A 24,204-nucleotide genomic window follows, 5' to 3' on the forward strand; every position below is an offset into this window, starting at 1 on the left:
ATGTACTTTTTTAAATGGTGATTTTGCTGTTAATTTATAAGGCCCTGAATGGATTAGCACCTCATTATTTACAGGAGTTACTGACACCGTATCTTCCAAACCACACTCCGAAATCACAGGATGTGGGGCTGCTGGTTATTCCTAGGGTCAACAAAACAACACGAGAGGCAGGGCTTTTTTCTGGAATGCTCAGCCTTCATTTATCAGGAAATCTGGGTCCATTTACAGTTTAAGTCAAGACTAAAAACACACTTTTATAAAATGGCTCGCTTATCTTAGTGGGTTTTAATGTAACTTTAAAATTGGTGCTTTTGTATTGTGTATACTGTTTAAATCTGTATTTAAATGGGCTGAGTGTAGCAGTTATATGTGTGACCTGCTATACAAACGGATTGTGATTTTTTTCCTGCTATGTACTATACAGTGCTTTGCAATACTTTTGTATAAAAAGCGCTATATAAATGCAATCAATAAATAAAAATAAATGTGTTAATATTTTTTATAATACTTGTTTCATAAAATACTTGTGACTAAAGTTATTGCTCTACCTGTAATAAAGGGTTTCTATAAAAAGTATTTCTTTGTTTTTATTGATATTGCAAACCAGTAATTCCTAGCATGTTATTTAACCAGACAAATTATGCAGACACGCACATATATAATAATATTATGCATGTAAGTTTGTAAATAAACATAAAAGGTTCCAAGTAGAACCTTGAGGTTCTTAAAAGATCCTTATTTGTAAGGTTCCTCATGCCCTAGTAAAAAGGTTCTTCGAAGCACCTTAAAAAGGTTCCTCCACAGTATCAACCCCAGGAACTCTAAAAGGTTCTTACTAGAACCTTTACTTTTTAGAGTGTATGCGGGAGTAAAAACCATCCTAACTCCTAACATCCAAAAAAAAAAAAGAAAAAAAAGAAAATAAATAACATTTTATGCCCCGGTAGCTGCGAAATGGAGTCTTGCATGCCCCTGTAGTTGTGATATGGAGTCTTTCCATCCACCTCCGTTTGCTTCAACCGGAGGCGCATGCAATTTATATATATATATATATATATATATATATATATATATATATATATATATATATATATATATATATATATAATTTGCATGCCCCGGTAGCTAAATGCTTAGTTACGGCTCTGGGCAAAACCAAAGCCCATGGCCAGTATACAATATTTTTCTGTATGCATTCTTTTCTGTTGAGCACTACTGACACCGTTGAAACGGTGAGTCTTAGGTCGCCTGCGGATACATTAGTCCAATCAATGCGTCTGAACCTGGGGTGTAATCCCAAGGTAACTGCTCACTGTTAACAGGTTTGAAGACGTTAATTCACGTTTTAAATAATACAATGTCCCCTTCAGACTTGTTAAAGGAGAGTTTCAGAAATAACATTCAAAACTATGCGCGAGTAAATACCATCCTAACTCCTAACATCCAAAAAAAAAAAAAAAAAAAAAAGGAAAAAAAATAACATTTTATGCCCCGGTAGCTGCGATATGGAGTCTTGCATGCCCCTGTATTTGTGATATGGAGTCTTTCCATCCACCTCCGTTTGCTTCAACCGGAGGCGCATGCAATTTATATATATATATATATATATATATATATATATATATATATATATATATATATATATATATATATATATTTGCATGACCCCGGTAACTAAATGCTTAGTTACGGCTCTGGGCAAATCAAAGCCCATGGCCAGTATACAATATTTTTCTGTATGCATTCTTTTCTGTTGAGCACTACTGACACCGTTGAAAATACCATCCTAACTACTAACATCCAAAAATAAAAAAGAAAAAAAGAAAAAAAATAACATTTTATGCCCCTGTAGCTGCGATGTGGAGTCTTGCATGCCCCTGTAGCTGCGATATGGAGTCTTTCCATCCACCTCCGTTTGCTTCAACCGGAGGCGCATGCAATTTATATATATATATATATATATATATATATATATATATATATATATATATATATATATATATATATATATATTTGCATGCCCCGGTAGCTAAATGCTTAGTTACGGCTCTGGGCAAAACCAAAGCACATGGCCAGTATACAATATTTTTCTGTATGCATTCTTTTCTGTTGAGCACTACTGACACCGTTGAAACGGTGAGTCTTAGGTCGACTGCGGATACATTAGTCCAATCAATGCGTCTGAACCTGGGGTGTAATCCCAAGGTAACTGCTCACTGTTAACAGGTTTGAAGACGTTAATTCACGTTTTAAATAATACAGTGTCCCCTTCAGACTTGTTAAAGGAGAGTTTCAGAAATAACATTCAAAACTATGCGCGAGTAAATACCATCCTAACTCCTAACATCCAAAAAAAAAAAGGAAAAAAAAAGGAAAAAAAATAACATTTTATGCCCGGTAGCTGCGATATGGAGTCTTGCATGCCCCTGTAGTTGTGATATGGAGTCTTTCCATCCACCTCCGTTTGCTTCAACCGGAGGCGCATGCAATTTATATATATATATATATATATATATATATATATATATATATATATATATATATATATATATTTGCATGCCCCGGTAGCTAAATGCTTAGTTACGGCTCTGGGCAAAACCAAAGCCCATGGCCAGTATACAATATTTTTCTGTATGCATTCTTTTCTGTTGAGGACTACTGACACCGTTGAAACGGTGAGTCTTAGGTCGCCTGCGGATACATTAGTCCAATCAATGCGTCTGAACCTGAGGTGTAATCCCAAGGTAACTGCTCACTGTTAACAGGTTTGAAGACGTTAATTCACGTTTTAAATAATACAGTGTCCCCTTCAGACTTGTTAAAGGAGAGTTTCAGAAATAACATTCAAAACTATGCGCGAGTAAATACCATCCTAACTCCTAACATCCAAAAAAAAAAAGAAAAAAAAGAACATTTTATGCCCCGGTAGCTGCGATATGGAGTCTTGCATGCCCCTGTAGTTGTGATATGGAGTCTTTCCATGCACCTCCGTTTGCTTCAACCGGAGGCGCATGCAATTTATATATATATTTGCATGCCCCGGTAGCTAAATGCTTAGTTACGGCTCTGGGCAAAACCAAAGCCCATGGACAGTATACAATATTTTTCTGTATGCATTCTTTTCTGTTGAGCACTACTGACACCGTTGAAACGGTGAGTCTTAGGTCGCCTGCGGATACATTAGTCCAATCAATGCGTCTGAACCTGGGGTGTAATCCCAAGGTAACTGCTCACTGTTAACAGGTTTGAAGACGTTAATTCACGTTTTAAATAATACAGTGTCCCCTTCAGACTTGTAAAAGGAGAGTTTCAGAAATAACATTCAAAACTATGCGCGAGTAAATACCATCCTAACTCCTAACATCCAAAAAAAAAAAAAAGAAAAAAAAGAAAATAAATAACATTTTATGCCCCGGTAGCTGCGATATGGAGTCTTGCATGCCCCTGTAGTTGTGATATGGAGTCTTTCCATCCACCTCCGTTTGCTTCAACCGGAGGCGCATGCAATTTTTATATATATATATATATATATATATATATATATATATATATATATATATATATATATATATATATGTGCATGCCTCGGTAGCTAAATGCTTAGTTACGGCTCTGGGCAAAACCAAAGCCCATGGCCAGTATACAATATTTTTCTGTATGCATTCTTTTCTGTTGAGGACTACTGACACCGTTGAAACGGTGAGTCTTAGGTCGCCTGCGGATACATTAGTCCAATCAATGCGTCTGAACCTGAGGTGTAATCCCAAGGTAACTGCTCACTGTTAACAGGTTTGAAGACGTTAATTCACGTTTTAAATAATACAGTGTCCCCTTCAGACTTGTTAAAGGAGAGTTTCAGAAATAACATTCAAAACTATGCGCGAGTAAATACCATTCTAACTCCTAACATCCAAAAAAAAAAAGAAAAAAAAGAACATTTTATGCCCCGGTAGCTGCGATATGGAGTCTTGCATGCCCCTGTAGTTGTGATATGGAGTCTTTCCATGCACCTCCGTTTGCTTCAACCGGAGGCGCATGCAATTTATATATATATTTGCATGCCCCGGTAGCTAAATGCTTAGTTACGGCTCTGGGCAAAACCAAAGCCCATGGCCAGTATACAATATTTTTCTGTATGCATTCTTTTCTGTTGGGCACTACTGACACCGTTGAGACGGTGAGTCTTAGGTCGCCTGCGGATACATTAGTCCAATCAATGCGTCTGAACCTGGGGTGTAATCCCAAGGTAACTGCTCACTGTTAACAGGTTTGAAGACGTTAATTCACGTTTTAAATAATACAGTGTCCCCTTCAGACTTGTTAAAGGAGAGTTTCAGAAATAACATTCAAAACTATGCGCGAGTAAATACCATCCTAACTCCTAACATCCAAAAAAAAAAAAGAAAAAAAAGAACATTTTAAGCCCCGGTAGCTGCGATATGGAGTCTTGCATGCCCCTGTCGTTGTGATATGGAGTCTTTCCATCCACCTCCGTTTGCTTCAACCGGAGGCGCATGGAATTTATATATATATATATATATATATATATATATATATATATATATATATATATATATATATATGTAATTTGCATGCCCCGGTAGCTAAATGCTTAGTTACGGCTCTGGGCAAAACCAAAGCCCATGGCCAGTATACAATATTTTTCTGTATGCATTCTTTTCTGTTGGGCACTACTGACACCGTTGAGACGGTGAGTCTTAGGTCGCCTGCGGATACATTAGTCCAATCAATGCGTCTGAACCTGGGGTGTAATCCCAAGGTAACTGCTCACTGTTAACAGGTTTGAAGACGTTAATTCACGTTTTAAATAATACAGTGTCCCCTTCAGACTTGTTAAAGGAGAGTTTCAGAAATAACATTCAAAACTATGCGCGAGTAAATACCATCCTAACTCCTAACATCCAAAAAAAAAAAAGAAAAAAAAGAACATTTTAAGCCCCGGTAGCTGCGATATGGAGTCTTGCATGCCCCTGTCGTTGTGATATGGAGTCTTTCTATCCACCTCCGTTTGCTTCAACCGGAGGCGCATGCAATTTATATATATATATATATATATATATATATATATATATATATATATATATATATATATATATATATATATTTGCATGCCCCGGTAGCTAAATGCTTAGTTACGGCTCTGGGCAAATCAAAGCCCATGGCCAGTATACAATATTTTTCTGTATGCATTCTTTTCTGTTGAGCACTACTGACACCGTTGAAAATACCATCCTAACTACTAACATCCAAAAATAAAAAATAAAAAAAGAAAAAAAATAACATTTTATGCCCCTGTAGCTGCGATGTGGAGTCTTGCATGCCCCTGTAGCTGCGATATGGAGTCTTTCCATCCACCTCCGTTTGCTTCAACCGGAGGCGCATGCAATTTATATATATATATATATATATATATATATATATATATATATATATATATATATATATATATATATATATATATATATTTGCATGCCCCGGTAGCTAAATGCTTAGTTACGGCTCTGGGTAAAACCAAAGCCCATGGCCAGTATACAATATTTTTCTGTATGCATTCTTTTCTGTTGAGCACTACTGACACCGTTGAGACGGTGAGTCTTAGGTCGCCTGCGGATACATTAGTCCAATCAATGCGTCTGAACCTGGGGTGTAATCCCAAGGTAACTGCTCACTGTTAACAGGTTTGAAGACGTTAATTCACGTTTTAAATAATACAGTGTCCCCTTCAGACTTGTTAAAGGAGAGTTTCAGAAATAACATTCAAAACTATGCGCGAGTAAATACCATCCTAACTCCTAACATCCAAAAAAAAAAAAAGAAAAAAAGAAAAGAATAACATTTTATGCCCCTGTAGCTGCGATGTGGAGTCTTGCATGCCCCTGTAGCTGCGATATGGAGTCTTTCCATCCAAATCCGTTTGCTTCAACCGGAGGCGCATGCAATTTATATATATATATATATATATATATATATATATATATATATATATATATATATATATATATATATATATATATATTTGCATGCCCCGGTAGCTAAATGCTTAGTTACGGCTCTGGGCAAAACCAAAGCCCATGGCCAGTATACAATATTTTTCTGTATGCATTCTTTTCTGTTGAGGACTACTGACACCGTTGAAACGGTGAGTCTTAGATCGCCTGCGGATACATTAGTCCAATCAATGCGTCTGAACCTGGGGTGTAATCCCAAGGTAACTGCTCACTGTTAACAGGTTTGAAGACGTTAATTCACGTTTTAAATAATACAGTGTCCCCTTCAGACTTGTTAAAGGAGAGTTTCAGAAATAACATTCAAAACTATGCGCGAGTAAATACCATCCTAACTCCTAACATCCAAAAAAAAAAAAAGAAAAAAAAGAAAATAAATAACATTTTATGCCCCGGTAGCTGCGATATGGAGTCTTGCATGCCCCTGTAGTTGTGATATGGAGTCTTTCCATTCACCTCCGTTTGCTTCAACCGGAGGCGCATGCAATTTATATATATATATACATATATATATATATATATATATATATATATATATATATATATATATATATATATATATATATATATATACATATATATTTGTCTGCCCCGGTAGCTAAATGCTTAGTTACGGCTCTGGGCAAAACCAAAGCCCATGGCCAGTATACAATATTTTTCTGTATGCATTCTTTTCTGTTGAGCACTACTGACACCGTTGAAACGGTGCGTCTTAGGTCGCCTACGGATACATTAGTCCAATCAATGCGTCTGAATCTGGGGTGTAATCCCAAGGTAACTGCTCACTGTTAACAGGTCTGAAGACGTTAATTCACGTTTTAATTAATACAGTGTCCCCTTCAGACATGTTAAAGGAGAGTTTCGGAAATAACATTCAAAACTATGCGCGAGTAAATACTATCCTAACTACTAACATCCAAAAATAAAAAAGAAAAAAAGAAAAAAAATAACATTTTATGCCCCTGTAGCTGCGATGTGGAGTCTTGCATGCCCCTGTAGCTGCGATATGGAGTCTTTCCATCCACCTCCGTTTGCTTCAACCGGAGGCGCATGTAATATATATATATATATATATATATATATATATATATATATATATATATATATATATATGTATATATATATATATATATATATATATATATATATATATATATATATATATATATTGCATGCCCCGGTAGCTAAATGCTTAGTTACGGCTCTGGGCAAAACCAAAGCCCATGGCCAGTATACAATATTTTTCTGTATGCATTCTTTTCTGTTGAGCACTACTGACACCGTTGAGACGGTGAGTCTTAGGTCGCCTGCGGATACATTAGTCCAATCAATGCGTCTGAACCTGGGGTGTAATCCCAAGGTAACTGCTCACTGTTAACAGGTTTGAAGACATTAATTCACGTTTTAAATAATACAGTGTCCCCTTCAGACTTGTTAAAGGAGAGTTTCAGAAATAACAATCAAAACTATGCGCGAGTAAATACCATCCTAACTCCTAACATCCAAAAAAAAAAAAAAAAAAAGGAAAAAAAATAACATTTTATGCCCCGGTAGCTGCGATATGGAGTCTTGCATGCCCCTGTAGTTGTGATATGGAGTCTTTCCATCCACCTCCGTTTGCTTCAACCGGAGGCGCATGCAATTTATATATATATATATATATATATATATATATATATATATATATATATATATATATATATATATATATATATATATATATATATTTGCATGTCCCGGTAGCTGAATGCTTAGTTACGGCTCTGGGCAAAACCAAAGCCTATGGCCAGTATACAATATTTTTCTGTATGCATTCTTTTCTGTTGAGCACTACTGACACCGTTGAAACGGTGAGTCTTAGGTCGCCTGCGGATACATTAGTCCAATCAATGCGTCTGAACCTGAGGTGTAATCCCAAGGTAACTGCTCACTGTTAACAGGTTTGAAGACGTTAATTCACGTTTTAAATAATACAGTGTCCCCTTCAGACTTGTTAAAGGAGAGTTTCAGAAATAACATTCAAAACTATGCGCGAGTAAATACCATCCTAACTCCTAAAATCCAAAAATAAAAAAGAAAAAAAGAAAAAAAAATAACATTTTATGCCCCTGTAGCTGCGACATGGAGTCTTGCATGCAACTGTAGCTGCGATATGGAGTCTTTCCATCCACCTCCGTTTGCTTCAACCGGAGGCGCATGCAATTTATATATATATATATATATATATATATATATATATATATATATATATATATATATATATATATTTGCATGCCCCGGTAGCTAAATGCTTAGTTACGGCTCTGGGCAAAACCAAAGCCCATGGCCAGTATACAATATTTTTCTGTATGTATTCTTTTCTGTTCAGCACTACTGACACCGTTGAAACGGTGAGTCTTAGGTCGCCTGCGGATACATTAGTCCAATCAATGCGTCTGAACCTGGGGTGTAATCCCAAGGTAACTGCTCACTGTTAACAGGTCAGAAGACGTTAATTCACTTTTTAAGTAATACAGTGTCCCCTTCAGACTTGTTAAAGGAGAGATTCGGAAATAACATTCAAAACTATGCGCGAGTAAATACCATCCTAACTCCTAAAATAAAAAAATAAAAAATAAAAAAAGAAAAAAAAATAACATTTTATGCCCCTGTAGCTGCGACATGGAGTCTTGCATGCAACTGTAGCTGCGATATGGAGTCTTTCCATCCACCTCCGTTCGCTTCAACCGGAGGCGCATGCAATATATATATATATATATATATATATATATATATATATATATATATATATATATATATATATATATATATTTGCATGCCCCGGTAGCTAAATGCTTAGTTACGGCTCTGGGCAAAACCAAAGCCCATGGCCAGTATACAATATTTTTCTGTATGTATTCTTTTCTGTTGAGCACTACTGACACCGTTGAAACGGTGAGTCTTAGGTCGCCTGCGGATACATTAGTCCAATCAATGCGTCTGAACCTGGGGTGTAATCCCAAGGTAACTGCTCACTGTTAACAGGTTTGAAGACGGTAATTCACGTTTTAAGTAATACAGTGTCCCCTTCAGACATGTTAAAGGAGAGATTTGGAAATAACATTCAAAACTATGCGCGAGTAAATACCATCCTAAATCCTAACATCCAAAAAAAAAAAAAAAAAAAAAAAATAACAATATATATATATATATATAATTGCATGCCCCGGTAGCTACGATATGGAGTCTTTCCATCCACCTCCGGTTGCTTCAACCGGAGGTGCATGCAATTTTTTTTTATATATATATATATGTATCTGATTTTCTTGGTGACCTTGTTCCTACATTTTTAGATCTGTTATCTGAATAAAAAGAACCTAAAGGATATTCTGTAATTTGTTCGGTGCCTTATCGCACTGAACTGGCGTAGTCAGGCTACATTAGTACTTTCACATTCAACACTTGCTATATCCTGTGATATTTTGGAATTAAAGACAGGTTTGTGGTGCGTTTGTACACTTCCGTGACCTTGCAGGTGTTACATGCCTTTTCCTCCTTACTTCGAGTCTCGGATATCGATTTTGCCACTGTGAATGCAATAGTTGAACATTTGTCTGCTTGACTTAGTTTCTTAGTTTTCTCTGATAATATATGATGGCGCGTTTGAAATTGTGGGTACATTAATCAGTAGAAACTTGATTATAGTGCATCGCTGTATAGCGTTTATAAGCTTAGGGTGTGTACTGCCTCGTCCAGCAGCCCAGGTGATAGGCTCTCAAACCAAGCATGTTTGAAGCAATTATTCAGACTCATTTTCATTAAGTGTACAAGAATACTTTTTTTTCTGAATGAATGAACAGTGAGACTGGAGGTCAAGTAAAAACTGCAGTTCCAACCACATAACAATTACATACAAATTGTTTAAAACAAAGGGTAAACTTGTACTTTTTGTCATAAGAAAACAGCAGTACTATAAAAAAAAAAATCATAGTAACACAATTTGACAACCATTCATTTTTCACAGGGAAGTCTTTGTCAATGTTTTCTGTCTTTCCCGTAGGTACTTGTTAGATCCATAGGAACATTCTAAACTGAAGATCAAATGCTTCTTAGACTGAAAGTTGTAAGTTTCATAAATTACTGAAACTTTCTAGTAGGATAATGGCAACACATAGGATATTTTATCTAAATATTATTATTATTATTATTATTATTATTATTATTATTATTATTATTATTATTATTATTATTATTATTATTATTATTACCATTTACCATTGTTACCATTTAACTTTATATTACACAGGCTGTGTAATATACACAGGCTGGCATTTTATGGTGAAAAAATGTCTAATCCAGCAGGTTTATAATTATTAGGGTGGCTCTGCCACTGTTCACATAGTTTTATGTAAATTAAATGGTGGGACTGTCTCCAATTTATAATGTTTTAAATATTAAATGGGATGTAATAAATACATGTTTTTGGAGAACTGAAGGAATTAACCTTGCATTCTGTTTATTGTTTATTACCATAGTCTTGGTTGGACAAATATTGGGGATGAAGAACTCATTGAATTACTTGAGTCCCTAAGGAAGAACCAAACACGTAAGCAGATGTGGTAAGTTAAAATTTTAAAAAGACCATCTTGAGTAATATTTACAGCAGATACAATGGTATTCTCAACATATTTTAAGCAAAATGTACTGACTGAGAAGTGGCTTGGTGACAGAAAGTGGTAAATTAAAACAAACTGCTCAAAGCCTACAACTTAACTCCAATATCAACCTGATAAAGACATATTACTATGACTATAGCCTTGCAAATACTATACCTAGCAGCAAAAAGTGTAATCTCCCACATTACCAGGGACTGCTTTCTGGAAATGGAAGCAGACCAATTAAGGATTTTAACCAGCACACAATTCCATAGAATAGACATATCTGGAAGGGATAGACCAAGTGGTAGCCTAGATATATATGTGTGTTTTGAGAAGGAAGAGTGTGTTTTTTTTTTCTATATTTTATTGAACCTCAAACTAAAACTGTAAATTTGAATTGTAACTGTAGATACATGTTCCCTGTTGGTTGGAGAGTGTGTTTTACTGCTATTTAAAAAACGATATAATAGAGACTTTTTTAATGATCTTAGGAATATATTAGGCATGTCATTTGAACTATAGTAAATTAAATCAATCTAAAATATGTACATTTCTAATTTTCTCTTTTTAGGGAGCCCAGGAGTGGATACGAGATAGATATAGATAGATAGAGTGCATGTTTTACTATCTTGTGGCCACAAGATAGTAAGTCATGCATCTTGTTTGTCCTTCTATTTGGGAATAGACTATTAATTCCTTCCTTGCTTGTAAACAGTGTATCAGCCAATTGTGTTAGTTTCGCAAATGTGCCTTTTTATATGTCAATTTAGAACTATTTTAACAGTAGAATACTTTAATATTTTTTTCTATCTTTTAACAGGATTGAAGGAAATAGCATCAGTTATAAAAGCCTTTTTAAATGTATTGAACTTTGTTCAAATAATACCTCTTTGAAAAAAAGTGTAAGTACTGTGTAAATATTTTATTTGTACAGTTTTGAAACACAGTAGATTTTTATTCTGCTGGCTGTTATTTCTGGATTAAATGGGAAACTTAATATTAATTATAGTATTTAATTCTTAAAACAGAGTCCCAATACCATCTCAACAAAGAGTGAGCCTGCAGTTAAAGTTAAAATAAAATCTGTACAAGTAAATGCTATAGAGAAAAGGGTTGTTAGGCTGTTTTATGTTAAGAGGACAAATAAATATTTTTAGAGTCTTGTTTATTTAACACCTTTTAATTTACAGTATATCATTTTAGGTTTTGTAAACAGCCTATGTGTGAGATTCAAGGATGCCACACAATGTATTGTGCGATGTGTTTTTTTTTTTTTTTTAATTTGTGGCAAAAACATGTTTTGCCCTTGTTAGCGATCGCAAGTCATAACAGCAATGCACTGCTATATTTAGCAAATTAAACCTTTATTTTGACCTCACTGGAATAAGGTTGTCTGTACTGAAGTCTACATTTGACCCTGAGGTTAAGGGCCACACACATGCAAGTAGTTTCAGAGTTGAATCCTCTCTGAGGCCAAAGCTCATTTCATGGGCATCCCAGAACACCTAATCTTTGGCAACAGGCCTGGCCCTTTTAAGTATAGATGATTTGTAATTATTGCATTAACCATGCTATGATGTATAATCCGCTTGTGGTCCGTTTTGCCCTCCCAAAAATGTTCATGTAAAAACACATAATGCTACTTCCTCTCCCCATCGCAAACAAAGGAACAATTTAAATAACCAGGGCAATTATCTAATTAAGACACCACTAAATCAATTAAAAAAAACGACATGTGCAATAAAACAACGTACAACATAACATTTGAAAGAAGCCTGGTTACCTAGGAGAAAACAGATTACAATCCCCTTATCAAGTAGTCCTGCTACAGCAGCATGCTATTTCACATGTTACAACTGCACACAATCACAGGTACAGTCACCAATTCGAGACACAACATTTGTAAAATATAAACATACTGAATTCATTGCAGTCATCAGCTGCATAGATTAACCATTCAGCAGAATGTGGAAACAAACAAGTGAATACAGATATTAAGCTACTGTTTTAGTACAGTATCACTTTAGTGTCTTAGCAAGTTGTTTTATTTTAAGCCGTTGAATATGATAGCAACCAACTTGCTCCTGAAGTATCACCCACCCAGCAAACACTTGCACTGTCGACCGGTCACTGTTCATCACAGCTACCGTACACAGCCCTTGGCGGAGGAATCAGCGACGGACGCTTCACAGCCTCTGGTACAAACAATCCTATTTCGATCTTTTTTTACATAAGGTTTTATATGTAATGTTTTCTTTACGTGTGCATAGTGGCGCTTTGTCTAGTTTTAACACATGTACATAGATGATAAACGTATAGTTATTAAATCACTAAATATGACCAATAAATGACCGATCGACAGTGCAGACAATCAACTAACTAGGCTGCCTGAGCTACACATTTGCAGTTTGTTTTTTTTTTTTTTGGAGCGTGAAATCACTCTCAAAAAGATTTGTAAGCGTAGACTGAGTTTCGAGCGTGCGCAGAAAAAACTGTAAATGTGAAAAGGGACTCGAGCGCGCGCAGAATAGAACCGTAATTGAAAAAAAAAAAATGAGAGGTTGTATTTTTTTCATTTTACAGTTACAAACTGCATTTCTGCGCGCTCGTATTTTTGATAGCAATTTCACTCTCAAAAGTGTCGAGCGAGCGGAAAGCAGATTTGTAAGTGTAAATTAGAACCGTAGTATTTTTTCCCCCATTTTACAGTTACAAACTGCGTTTTACAGTTTTAAACTGCGTTTCTGCGGTCACGGATTGATAGCTATTGGAAGCCTATGGCAAGCCAAGTTATCATTTAGAGATATCTCGATATATTTTAAGATATCTCTAAATCGTTTCAAAACATGTCTAAATATTTTAAGGTATCTTCAAATATTTAAAGGTACCGCATCGCAAAATTATTTTCACTTATCTTTTAAATTGAGCTTTTTCATTTAGCATTTTCAGATATACAGTATCTTTAAATCATTTTAAGATATCTCAAAATCATTAAATCAAACATCCTGTTCATTTAGGGATATCTCTAAGGGGACAGGAAGTCCATTCAAAACATAGAGCATTTTCACAGGAAGTCATTTAGAGATACCTTGAAATTACTTACAGTTTATTTTGAGATACTGTATCTAAATGTTTTGGTAACATGGAAAGAGATTAGGGTACATTGTTTCACAAAGTTGTACCCAATTCAAAACATCTGTGTATCTTAATTTCTGTTTTGCATCCTACAATATAACTGAGTTGGAATATGTAATATAACCTGATGTAAAGTGAATACAAGCACCCAATTTCAGTCACAGTGACATAATAGCAAGCACATTATAAAGGAGAAACATCCTACAGCTAGAACTGTGTTTGAGAAATATCAATCAATTAAATTACGTTTATGTTGTGCTTCTTATGGCAAAGCCATCTCCAAAGAGCTTCAGAATCAAATAAAGTAAAAGGCCAATGAAACGAACTGCAGTTATAGTAAGGGCCATTTTCTGATAAAGTACATAAAATGGTAAAATAGAGTAAACTGATTCCTAAAGAATTATATTTTAACAGAAAGTTTAACTATTAATCAATATAAGCATGATCATTATAGTAGCAGCACTTAACTAGAAGTGTGTGTGTTGGGGGAGTTGATAACAAAGTAAAGATCAGAAATTCAATTTTTTTTCAAGCTTTTCCAGTTTCTTTTTTATATCCTCATAATTCCAATGCTTTCTCCTGGTTCTTATCAGCTGCCCTAGTGTTGTGTGTCACTGCTGCACCCAACCAATGCTGAAGTTATAACCAGGGTTGTATAGTTTGACTAGAATATTGACAAGCTTCTCATCATTGCTCTCTTCACACCTCTGCAGGATCCTCTTGCCCCATCCCTGCCACAGACTGTCATCACTGAAGCTGATGATGAAGAAATTCTCAGGGGAGTCCCTCTTCAGCTTTTCTGCTTCTTCATTTACAATATTCCAAATAGCACTATACAATCCCAATATATATTAAAAACAATACAATATACCCTCAATATTCATTCTTTTAATAAGGCCTTACAGGGCATGCGACATTAAAGGAACACCGATATAGAACTGGAGTGCATGAGAATGGGTTATGTATGGAATGTAGTGGAAAGGAAACAGTGGAGCATCTGAGGGATTGCAATATTTCCAATATTTTTTTGAAATGGTACAGGTGATAGAAAAATAGAAAAAGGTATTATTGGGTGTATTGCAAAATATATTAGGAAGACTCAAGAATATTTAACATACAGAGATTTTAAAAGGTTAAGTGTTCACAGCAGTTTTAATAGCCAAATCTGAACAGTAGGTGGTGACAATAAGTTTTGCTAGAAACTTGGTGACCATTAACAGAACAGAAGAAGAAACAGGAGAGAAGAAGGGACGGTAGGTGTGGGACTTGGTATTCGGTGTGCCGCTATAGAGGGGAGTGCTCGGAAGACGCATTTTGTCGGTGTCCTGCGGTGTTAAAGCCAGGTGAGTATAATTCTAAAAGTAAAGTGTTTGGCATTTGGAAATCTTGCATATTGAATAAAGCTCCAAGACATGTGGTTACTTCCCGGTCTCAGGTTGTGTTTTTGTTGGATCAAAGCATTAAAGCGGCAGGTTAAGAGCCCCATACCTTCTGTTTGCTTATTATTACTAAACGCTGTGTCCTTCTCCTCTCATCTGGTTTAAAACGGGGAAAGCCTTTTTATTTGATTTCGCTGGCCAGCAATTACGGTTGGGGAGGCATTTCTTCTTTGTCAAAGTAGGTCAGTCAGTTTGGGGCTTGCCTTCAGTGCACTGTAAAGGCCTGGTCTCGCAGGCGACAACAAGGTGGCCACACACTGGCGACATTTCTCCCACTTAGGACGGTGTTCTATTTTTCAGGCAACACGAGGGCAACATTTTCAATAACAGCCAATTAAATTTGATAGTAGTGTCACATGATAAGGCTCGACCATAACGTCAGACCGTGTATATGATGCATTCTGATTCCTGCATTTCATCCAATTAATTGTATGTAGTCTATAGATATGCATTACAGTGTGTATGTGGATAAGCGAATGTTAATGTCCACAATTACAATACATATTTAAACTATGAATACTATTCTACAATAATAAAATACACGTGTAGCATATTTTTTAAAATAGTTTTTTTTATTAATTTGCTGTGTATGCAGTTATTTAATTAAATAATAATAATTATTAAATTTGGCATGGTTTTGTTTGTAGAAGGTGGGTGTTACTAACTGGTGCGGGTGAGGACAACAGCCACCTAACTGACCTGCTAGTTAGTTAAGAACATAAAGTTTACAAACGAGATGAGGCCAATCTTGCTTGTTTGATTGTTAGTAGCTTATTGATCCCAGAATCTCATCAAGCAGCTTCTTGAAGGATCCCAGGGTGTCAGCTTCAACAACATTACTGGGGAGTCGGTTCCAGACCCTCAAAATTCTTTGTGTAAAAAAAGTGCCTTCTATTTTCTGTTCTGAATGCCCCTTTATCTAATCTCTATTTGTGACCCCCGGTCCTTGTTTCTTTTTTCAGGTCAAAAAAGTCCCCTGGGTCGACCATTGTCTGTACCGTTTAGAACTTGGAATTCAGATCACTGCGAAGTCTTCTTTGTTCAAGACTGAACAGATTCAATTCTTTTAGCCTGTCTGCATACGACATGCCTTTTAAACCCGGGATAATTCTGGTCGCACTTCTTTGCACTCTTTCTAGAGTAGCAATATCCTTTTTGTAACGAGGTGACCAGAACTGAACACAATATTCTAGATGAGGTCTTGCTAATGTATTGTAAAGTTTTAACATTACTTCCCTTGATTTAAATTCAACACTTTTCACAATATATCCGAGCATCTTGTTGGCCTTTTTTATAGCTTCCCCACATTGTCTAGATCAAGACATTTCTGAGTCAACATAAACTCCTAGGTCTTTTTCATAGATTCCTTCTTCAATTTCAGTATCTCCCATATGATATTTATAATGCACATTATTATTGCCTGCGTGCAGTACCTTACACTTTTCTCTATTAAATGTTATTTGCCATGTGTCTGCCCAGTTCTGAATGCTGTCTAGATCATTTTGAATGACCTTTGCTGCTGGAACAGTGTTTGCCACTCCTCCTATTTATGTGTTGTCTGCAAATTTAACAAGTTTGCTTACTATACCAGAATCTCTCTCTCTCTCTCTCTCTCTCTCTCTCTCTCTCTCTCTCTCTCTCTCTCTCTCTCTCTCTCTCTCTCTCTCTCTCGATTTGTATGTACAAATAATGTGATATCTTTTAACAATTATAAGTCGTCCTGGATAAGGGTGTCTGCTAAGAAATAAATAATAAATACAAATATAACTGGGTTTATATAATGTGTGTCAGTCTGCCAGTCTATTAAATTAATCATTAAATTAATCCTTAATCCTTGGGGACCCCTGTATACTACTGCTGACTTTTCAAATACAGTTGCTCTCCTGTGTGTGTTTATTAACTATTTGGTTTTGTTGAAGAATCCTTGCTGGGGAGATCTGTTTCTATCTATCCACCATCGGTCAATGAGAAATGCAATTGTTGCTAGGCCCTTGTCTAAGGACCCTTCCTGTTGAATACAGTGTATTTTTTAGCTGCCTTTATTTAAATGTTAAACCTTTAGGTAGAGTTCGGGGGGCGAGAGCTAGGGCTTTTCTAATTTCAGCCTGTCAATCATCATTAATCTCTATGTCAATCATCATCAAAATCCTATTTAAAGCTTAGTCACATCTATCTCCCTTTTCAAATGTTTTGCTTTTCCCTCCTCCTCCTTTTGTACCATGTGCCTCTGTCATCAGTCCCCGCTGGGGGGCAAGTGATCTCACTGCCCAACCTTGGGTCAGGCTATGTCACTATGTCACCCCCGGCCACACCTATCCTCTCGCAGCTCATGCGCTATTACTTAACTAAAATCAGAGGCTCATTCTTTCTTCATACTATTTGCTCAGGTTTTAGCCTGCTGTGTGCTTAGCGCTCAATGTCCCAACTAACCTTTCTACTTTCTACCTATTTCCAGATTCCCTGAGGGAGCTCTCTGCTCCCATCGCAAGCAGCTCTCCAATAAACAGGGTAACTACTTTTCTGTCCGTTCAATTTTCAGGTTTGCATCCACTACCTATTCCACCCTCAAGGGATTCAGGTTTGCATCCGCTACCTATCCTCAAGGGGTGCTGGGTACAGTCTTGGAGGCCACACCTCTCCTCATATAGCAAGACAACCTCTTTTATATTTTCTGTAGAGGTCTCTCTACCAACTCAAACTACAAACTAACAAACTATTCTTATAGCCTGGGCTCCTACCCGTGAACTGACTTTCTCTTATTAAAACTGTGATAGATTGTATTGTTTATTTGAACTGATTTTTATGTAACTGTGTGATTATTGTAATAAAACATTTTGGACTCTGCCTCTGCCACTCTGTTACTATCTCTGGTCACTTTACCTCTATTCAGCGAACCTGTTGTGTTTCCTGAAAAACGGACAAGGGTTTTAACTGGCCAAATGAAGTCAAAATGTTATAAGTTCAGGAGGCTCCCGAGTGGCACATCCAGTAAAGGTGCTCCATGTGGAGTGCAGGATGTGGCCTATAGTCTGGACGTTGCGAGTTCGAGTCCAGGCTTTTCCTTTGCCGACCGAGGACGGGAGGGAGGGTTAGGTCAGCCAGGGTGTCCTCGGCTCACCCCGCACCAGCGACCCCTGTAGTCTGGCCTGGCGCCCGCGGGCTTGCCTGTAAGCTTCCTGAGAGCTGTGTTGCTGCCACCTGGTCTGAATGCCAACTCCACTTTGTTGCATTCACATTTTCATTCATTTAAGGGCTGCGCAAACTGATCTAATCAATACTATACAGCGCATTCTCAGCCACTGTCCAGACGGGAAGAAAAAAACAACTAAGAAGCCTAAATACTACTAATACTGTATGAGCGAAATGCTATTGTTGTTTGTGTGTGTGTGTGTATATCTCTGGAAGTTCTTGGGAGAGGTATAACTTTTTTTTTTGCGATCGTGCCTTTCAAAAGCTGTATATTTAGTAAAAGTCAAGAACTGACAACGGTGTATCTTTTCACACATGTAGAGTAATATAAAAGTGAAAATCATCCAATTGACTGCTTTGGCACCTGTGTGTGTATATATACAGTGCCTTGCATAAGTATTCACCCCCCTTGGACTTTTCCACATTTTGTAGTGTTACAACCTGGAATTAAAATGGATTTAATTGGGATTTTTACCATTTGATTTACACAACATACTTAACACTTTGAAGGTGCAAAATATTTTTTATTGTGACACAAAGGTTAATTAAACAAAAAAAAAGACATTTGTTGGTTGCATAAGTATTCACCCCCCTGAGTCAATACTTGGTAGAAGCACCTTTAGTAGATGAAATGACCCCGTGTGGTTACTGTCCCCTGCTGTACCTCGCTGAGTTCGGAGCTCTGTTTGGACTGAACCTCATATCTGGCTGTGTTTAATACCGACAATACCGACGTTAATAATGAGAATTATGAATAATATTAATACTACAAGCCTAATAATAATACACTAATAACTATAAAACAGCTCTACATTTAAAAAAAATGAAATTAAATGATAGAAATTTGAAAACAACAATTTTTACCATCTTATTTAGCCAATTTAATACATAACTTCATAAGTCGAAACCAGTTCATCGTTCTTGACAAACGTATTTGTCAATCCTGCCTGTCATCTCCACTTGTTTCCTGCAGGTGTCCATTCCGTCCGCTCACTCTGATCACTGATGAAAAATGCTCAGGAGCGCTCTGAGCGGCTCAGAGGGAGTGGAACTGAGCGAGTCGTTAAGTTGATTTTTTTACTGAGCCGCTCACTTACTTAACGCACCCACTGTTTTTTTGTATTCAGCCGATGAAGGACTTGTAGTCCGAAACGTCCTGATAATTGATTTGTAATCAATTATTCTACCTTTTTAAGTACCTGAAATATCCTTTTCTCTTTTTTCTTTTATTATATATATATATATATATATATATATATATATATATATATATATATATATATATATATATATATATATACAGCTCTGGAAAAAATTAAGAGACCACTGCAAAATAATCAGTTTCTCTGGTTTTACTATTTATAGGTATGTCAAAATAACAAAAAAGATGCAGTGTTGTCAGACTTCGAATAATGCAAAGAAAATAAGCTCATACTCATTTTTAAACAACACAATACTAATGTTTTAACTTAGGAAGAGTTCAGAAATCAATATTTGGTGGAATAACCCTGATTTTCAAGCACAGCTTTCATGCGTCTTGGCATGCTCTCCACAAGTCTTTCACATTGATGTTGGGTGACTTTATGCCACTCCTGGCGCAAAAATTCAAGCAGCTCGGCTTTGTTTGATGGCTTGTGACCATCCATCTTCCTCTTGATCACATTCCAGAGGTTTTCAATGGAGTTCAGGTCTGGAGATTGGGCTGGCCATGACAGGGTCTTGATTTATTATTATTATTATTTATTTCTTAGCAGACGCCCTTATCCAGGACGACTTACAACTGTTACAAGATATCACATTATACATTATTTCACATTATACAGATATCACATTATTTTTACATACAATTACCCATTTATACAGTTGGGTTTTTACTGGAGCAATCTAGGTAAAGTACCTTGCTCAAGGGTACAACAGCAGTGTCCCCCACTGGGGATTGAACCCACAACCCTCCGGTCAAGAGTCCAGAGCCCTAACCACTCTTCCACACTGCTGCCCTGGTGATCTGGTGGTCCTCCATCACACCTTGATTGACCTGGCTGTGTGGCATGGAGCATTGTCCTGCTGGAAAAACCAATCCTCAGAGTTGGGGAATATTGTCAGAGCAGAAGGAAGCAAGTTTTCTTCCAGGACAACCTTGTACTTGGCTTGGCTTGGCTTGAGGGGGGAGGAGAAAATATGTGCTGCAGGACTACATTTCCCAGAATTCCACAGGGTTACCATTTTAAAGTGAAGCACCTGAGGCTGATTAAGGCAGGGGAAACCCTATAGAGTAGGCGGATGGAGAAAGGCCATGTGCAGAGCAGACCTGTGTAAACAAGAAAAGGTTCTGCGTGAACATAGGGTGAACCTATTTGTGTGTGAAACAACTGGGTTTTGACTGGTAAACAGCTTAGCTGTCTGGTGTTAGTTAAAAGCTTGCAAAGTACAGTTTAGTACTCCACGTATTTTGTGTTTTGCTAGTTTATTTTCTGTAATTCATAAAAGTGCATGAAAGTGCCTAAAAAGTACTGTTCTGTGTCTTGGTCTGCTTTTAAAAGGGTGCAATGAATTTGAGCCGTCAGGCTTTGTTACTATATATACAGTGTATATATATAGTTGTAGGCAAAAGTTTACATACCCCAATGGGAATTTATCATTTCTAGAAATTTCTCAAAAACAAATAATTGCAGGAAAAATCTTTTGTAGCAAAAGTTTTTGCTTTTGTGGATGAGGAACAAGTTACAAGATTTCTACAATTATTTATTTTAGCAATTATTTTTTGCAAAATTCAAAGAATGCTAATTCAAAAGTATTCATACCCTGACAAGGGAAATGAAATTAATAGCTAGTTGAGGTACCTTTAGCAATAATAACCTATTTTAAACAATTAGGATATTTGTCAATGAGCTTTTGGCATTATTCATTAGTGATTTTTGACCATTCTTCAACAAAGCATTGTTCCAGTTCATTCAAATTTCGAGGACTTCTCTTGTGCACAGCCTTCAACTCATACCAAAGATTCACAATCGGATTTAGATTGGGACTTTGACTAGACCATTCCAGAACCTTGATTTTATTCTTCTTTAACAATTCTGAAGTAGATTTTGATGTGTGCTTTGGACTTTCTCCAAACGTAACGACTATCAGCATGACCAAATAGCTCGATTTTTGTTTCATCACTCCACAAAACATTTGACCAGAACTCATATCCATCATTTAAATGCCGTTTTGCAAACTTTAAGTGATTGTCCTTGTGACGTTTTTCTAAGAGTGGCTTTTTCTTTGGCCTGCGACTACTGAGACATTCACCATGCAATACTTGACCTATGGTTGTAATGGAAATCCCAGTCCCACCTGCAGCCAATTCACTTTGAATATCTTTGGCAGTCAATCTCGGATTGTTATTAACCTTCCTCACAATTCTTCTTCTTGTTCTTGGTGAAAGAACCTTCTTTCTTCCAGACCGAGGGAGCATTGTGACAGTACCATGAGTCTTGTACTTCTTGATAATAGAAACAATATTTGAAATTGTGATACTGAAATGCTTGGAACTATCCTTCTCCAGCTTTATGACAATAACTCATTTTCTTCAGATAGATCTTTACTTTGTCCCATATTGACTTACTGGTAATGACAGCAATCATCCTATGCCTAACCCTTTTATACTTTCTAAGAATGTTCACCTACAATCCAGCATTTTCTAGACTTTTCTAGAATTAGGTTCTTCATTATCATATTGAAATTTCTAGCACCTTGTAGACAATACTATCATAGCATCAAAGGGTTTGAATTAGCATTTTTGGAGTTTTGCAAAAAAAAAAAAATCTATTTCTTGTAACTTTTTTTGATAATCTACAAAAATACATTTTTCCTAAAATTCTTTGTTTGAGATTCTCTAAAAGGAATAAAAACACCATAATGGTACAACACTGGCAAGAAGCAGCTTGTTTAGAGGAGTTAGATTGTGGTTCTAAGCAGTTCTGTGTTTGTTTTATACTTAATTCTTCTAATGCTTTCAGAAAGTATGCTTTCAGTCATTGCCCTTTAGTCAGTCTTCCTGAGCTATAATGGATCTTGAACATGTGCAATAGAAAAGTGTTAAAAATACAGCTTAGTGTCCGATACATCAGCTTAGTGTCCAATACGAATAAATCATACGATAAATATAGAAAATGCATCTGCACCTTGGACTTTGGTATGTACTACATCAGTACGTTGTTATAAAGTGGAAAGGTGTGTCATTTTTTTCACAGTCTCTTGCGTTGGCTGACCTAGAAAGACAACCCAGTGCCCTCGGCAGGTTCTTATTTTTTGAGTATATAGATTCACTGGCTTCTAAGCAACTACAGAAGAGCAAACACGATTGGAAGTCTTCACTCCATAGCAAATATCATAGGTATCACAATGAGGATTTTGTTCTGTTTAGCTATCCTTCTGCACGCTGCTACCTGTTCACTATATGACATTGGTAAGATCGTCTATCTGTCTCTGTCTGTCTGTCTACTATATAGTGAGATTGTATTTATACCTTCAAGGGACAGAATATCTGTCTTTTTTTAAAACCTATTATACAATAATGTGCCAATTTATTAGAACACCTCGATTTGTCATTTATATCCTTAAATACCTACCTGCATGAAAACCTCTTTGTGTGAGACTTAGTAATTAGTGATGTAGAAACAATAGGCACTCTTGTGAAAATGCTAGATCACTTTGTGCTTTAATAGGCATCTTGAACAACTTTAAAAAAGTAACATGCATTTTACCATTTGTGTATGTGTGTTCCTTTTTATCTTATTATTTTTTAATGAATTCCACACATGGCCTATCATCAATTAAATCAGACAATTGCTAATTTGCTTATTTGACAATTTTCCAAGATTATCAGTTACAGTGGTTTGGATTTCATATGCACAACAAATCAAAACAACAGAAGCAATGGGGTGTTCTAATACATTTTCACACTACTGTAGCAATCTATTTTGATTAACTGGTATCAAACATTTACACAAGAGACACAGGATTTAAAGGGTTATCTGCTGTTCAGTTTAGTTTATTCACTTTTGGGCCTGCAGGGCCAGCACAGGTACAGCTCAATAGTGAAAGCATCGCGAATACAAAGAGACATCTAAATAAATATATTAGAAAAATAAAAACACATGATCACAGTTTCATTATAGCTTAAACAATTTCAAGCACAGATGCCACTGAACTGCAAATTTAAAGCCAGAGAGGCATGGCAATATATTTTAGTCTCGTCAAGGGTTGGTTTCGAAAACCCAAGTGTAAAGCAATACAGAGCTTCTCCACCTCCCTTTAATCCACATTGCTCCAGGATTATTTAGTACTGTACATGTTGGCTTGTTCTTTATTTCCATTAAGACATCTTTCTTTTTTTTCACCAGTTATTTCAGGGGTTTTTGAGTCCAGTATCACTACATTTAATTACACTCAATCCAGAGAGTACTGTCTGTCGCAGAATGCAGCTTTAGCAACCTTAGAGCAGGTGAGCAGTGCTCGGAACATCAGCTTCCAGACCTGCAGGTAACGTATGCACTGAGAGTGTGGTTAGAATTGAACACATTCAGTACCATATAAATTTTCAGAATGTTTAATTTAATTTCTTACTTTTTAATTTGTCATTTTGTGTCATTCTCTGCTGTTTATGTTTGCACTGCTTATTAAATATTCTACTTCGAAAAGCTGAACTTCTGAAATGCAGCAAGTTTTCTAAATGGCCACTGGGGGTGTGTGTAAGTCATTTCAGCCACACCTCTGCAACTGATCTGTAAAGTC

At 36.4% G+C, this 24,204-nt stretch overlaps 1 long non-coding RNA gene across 1 annotated transcript; it reads left to right on the plus strand.

Moving 5' to 3' along the window:
• Positions 1-12,705: 12,705 nt before the first annotated feature.
• On the plus strand, positions 12,706-23,949 carry LOC131733481 (uncharacterized). The gene is made up of 3 exons (XR_009326307.1): positions 12,706-12,861; positions 14,512-15,141; positions 23,814-23,949. It is a non-coding gene; the product is annotated as an uncharacterized LOC131733481 (long non-coding RNA).
• The last annotated feature ends 255 nt before the right edge of the window (positions 23,950-24,204 follow it).

This window comes from Acipenser ruthenus, unplaced genomic scaffold (genome assembly GCF_902713425.1).
Source record: "Acipenser ruthenus unplaced genomic scaffold, fAciRut3.2 maternal haplotype, whole genome shotgun sequence".
Lineage (NCBI taxonomy): Eukaryota > Metazoa > Chordata > Actinopteri > Acipenseriformes > Acipenseridae > Acipenser > Acipenser ruthenus.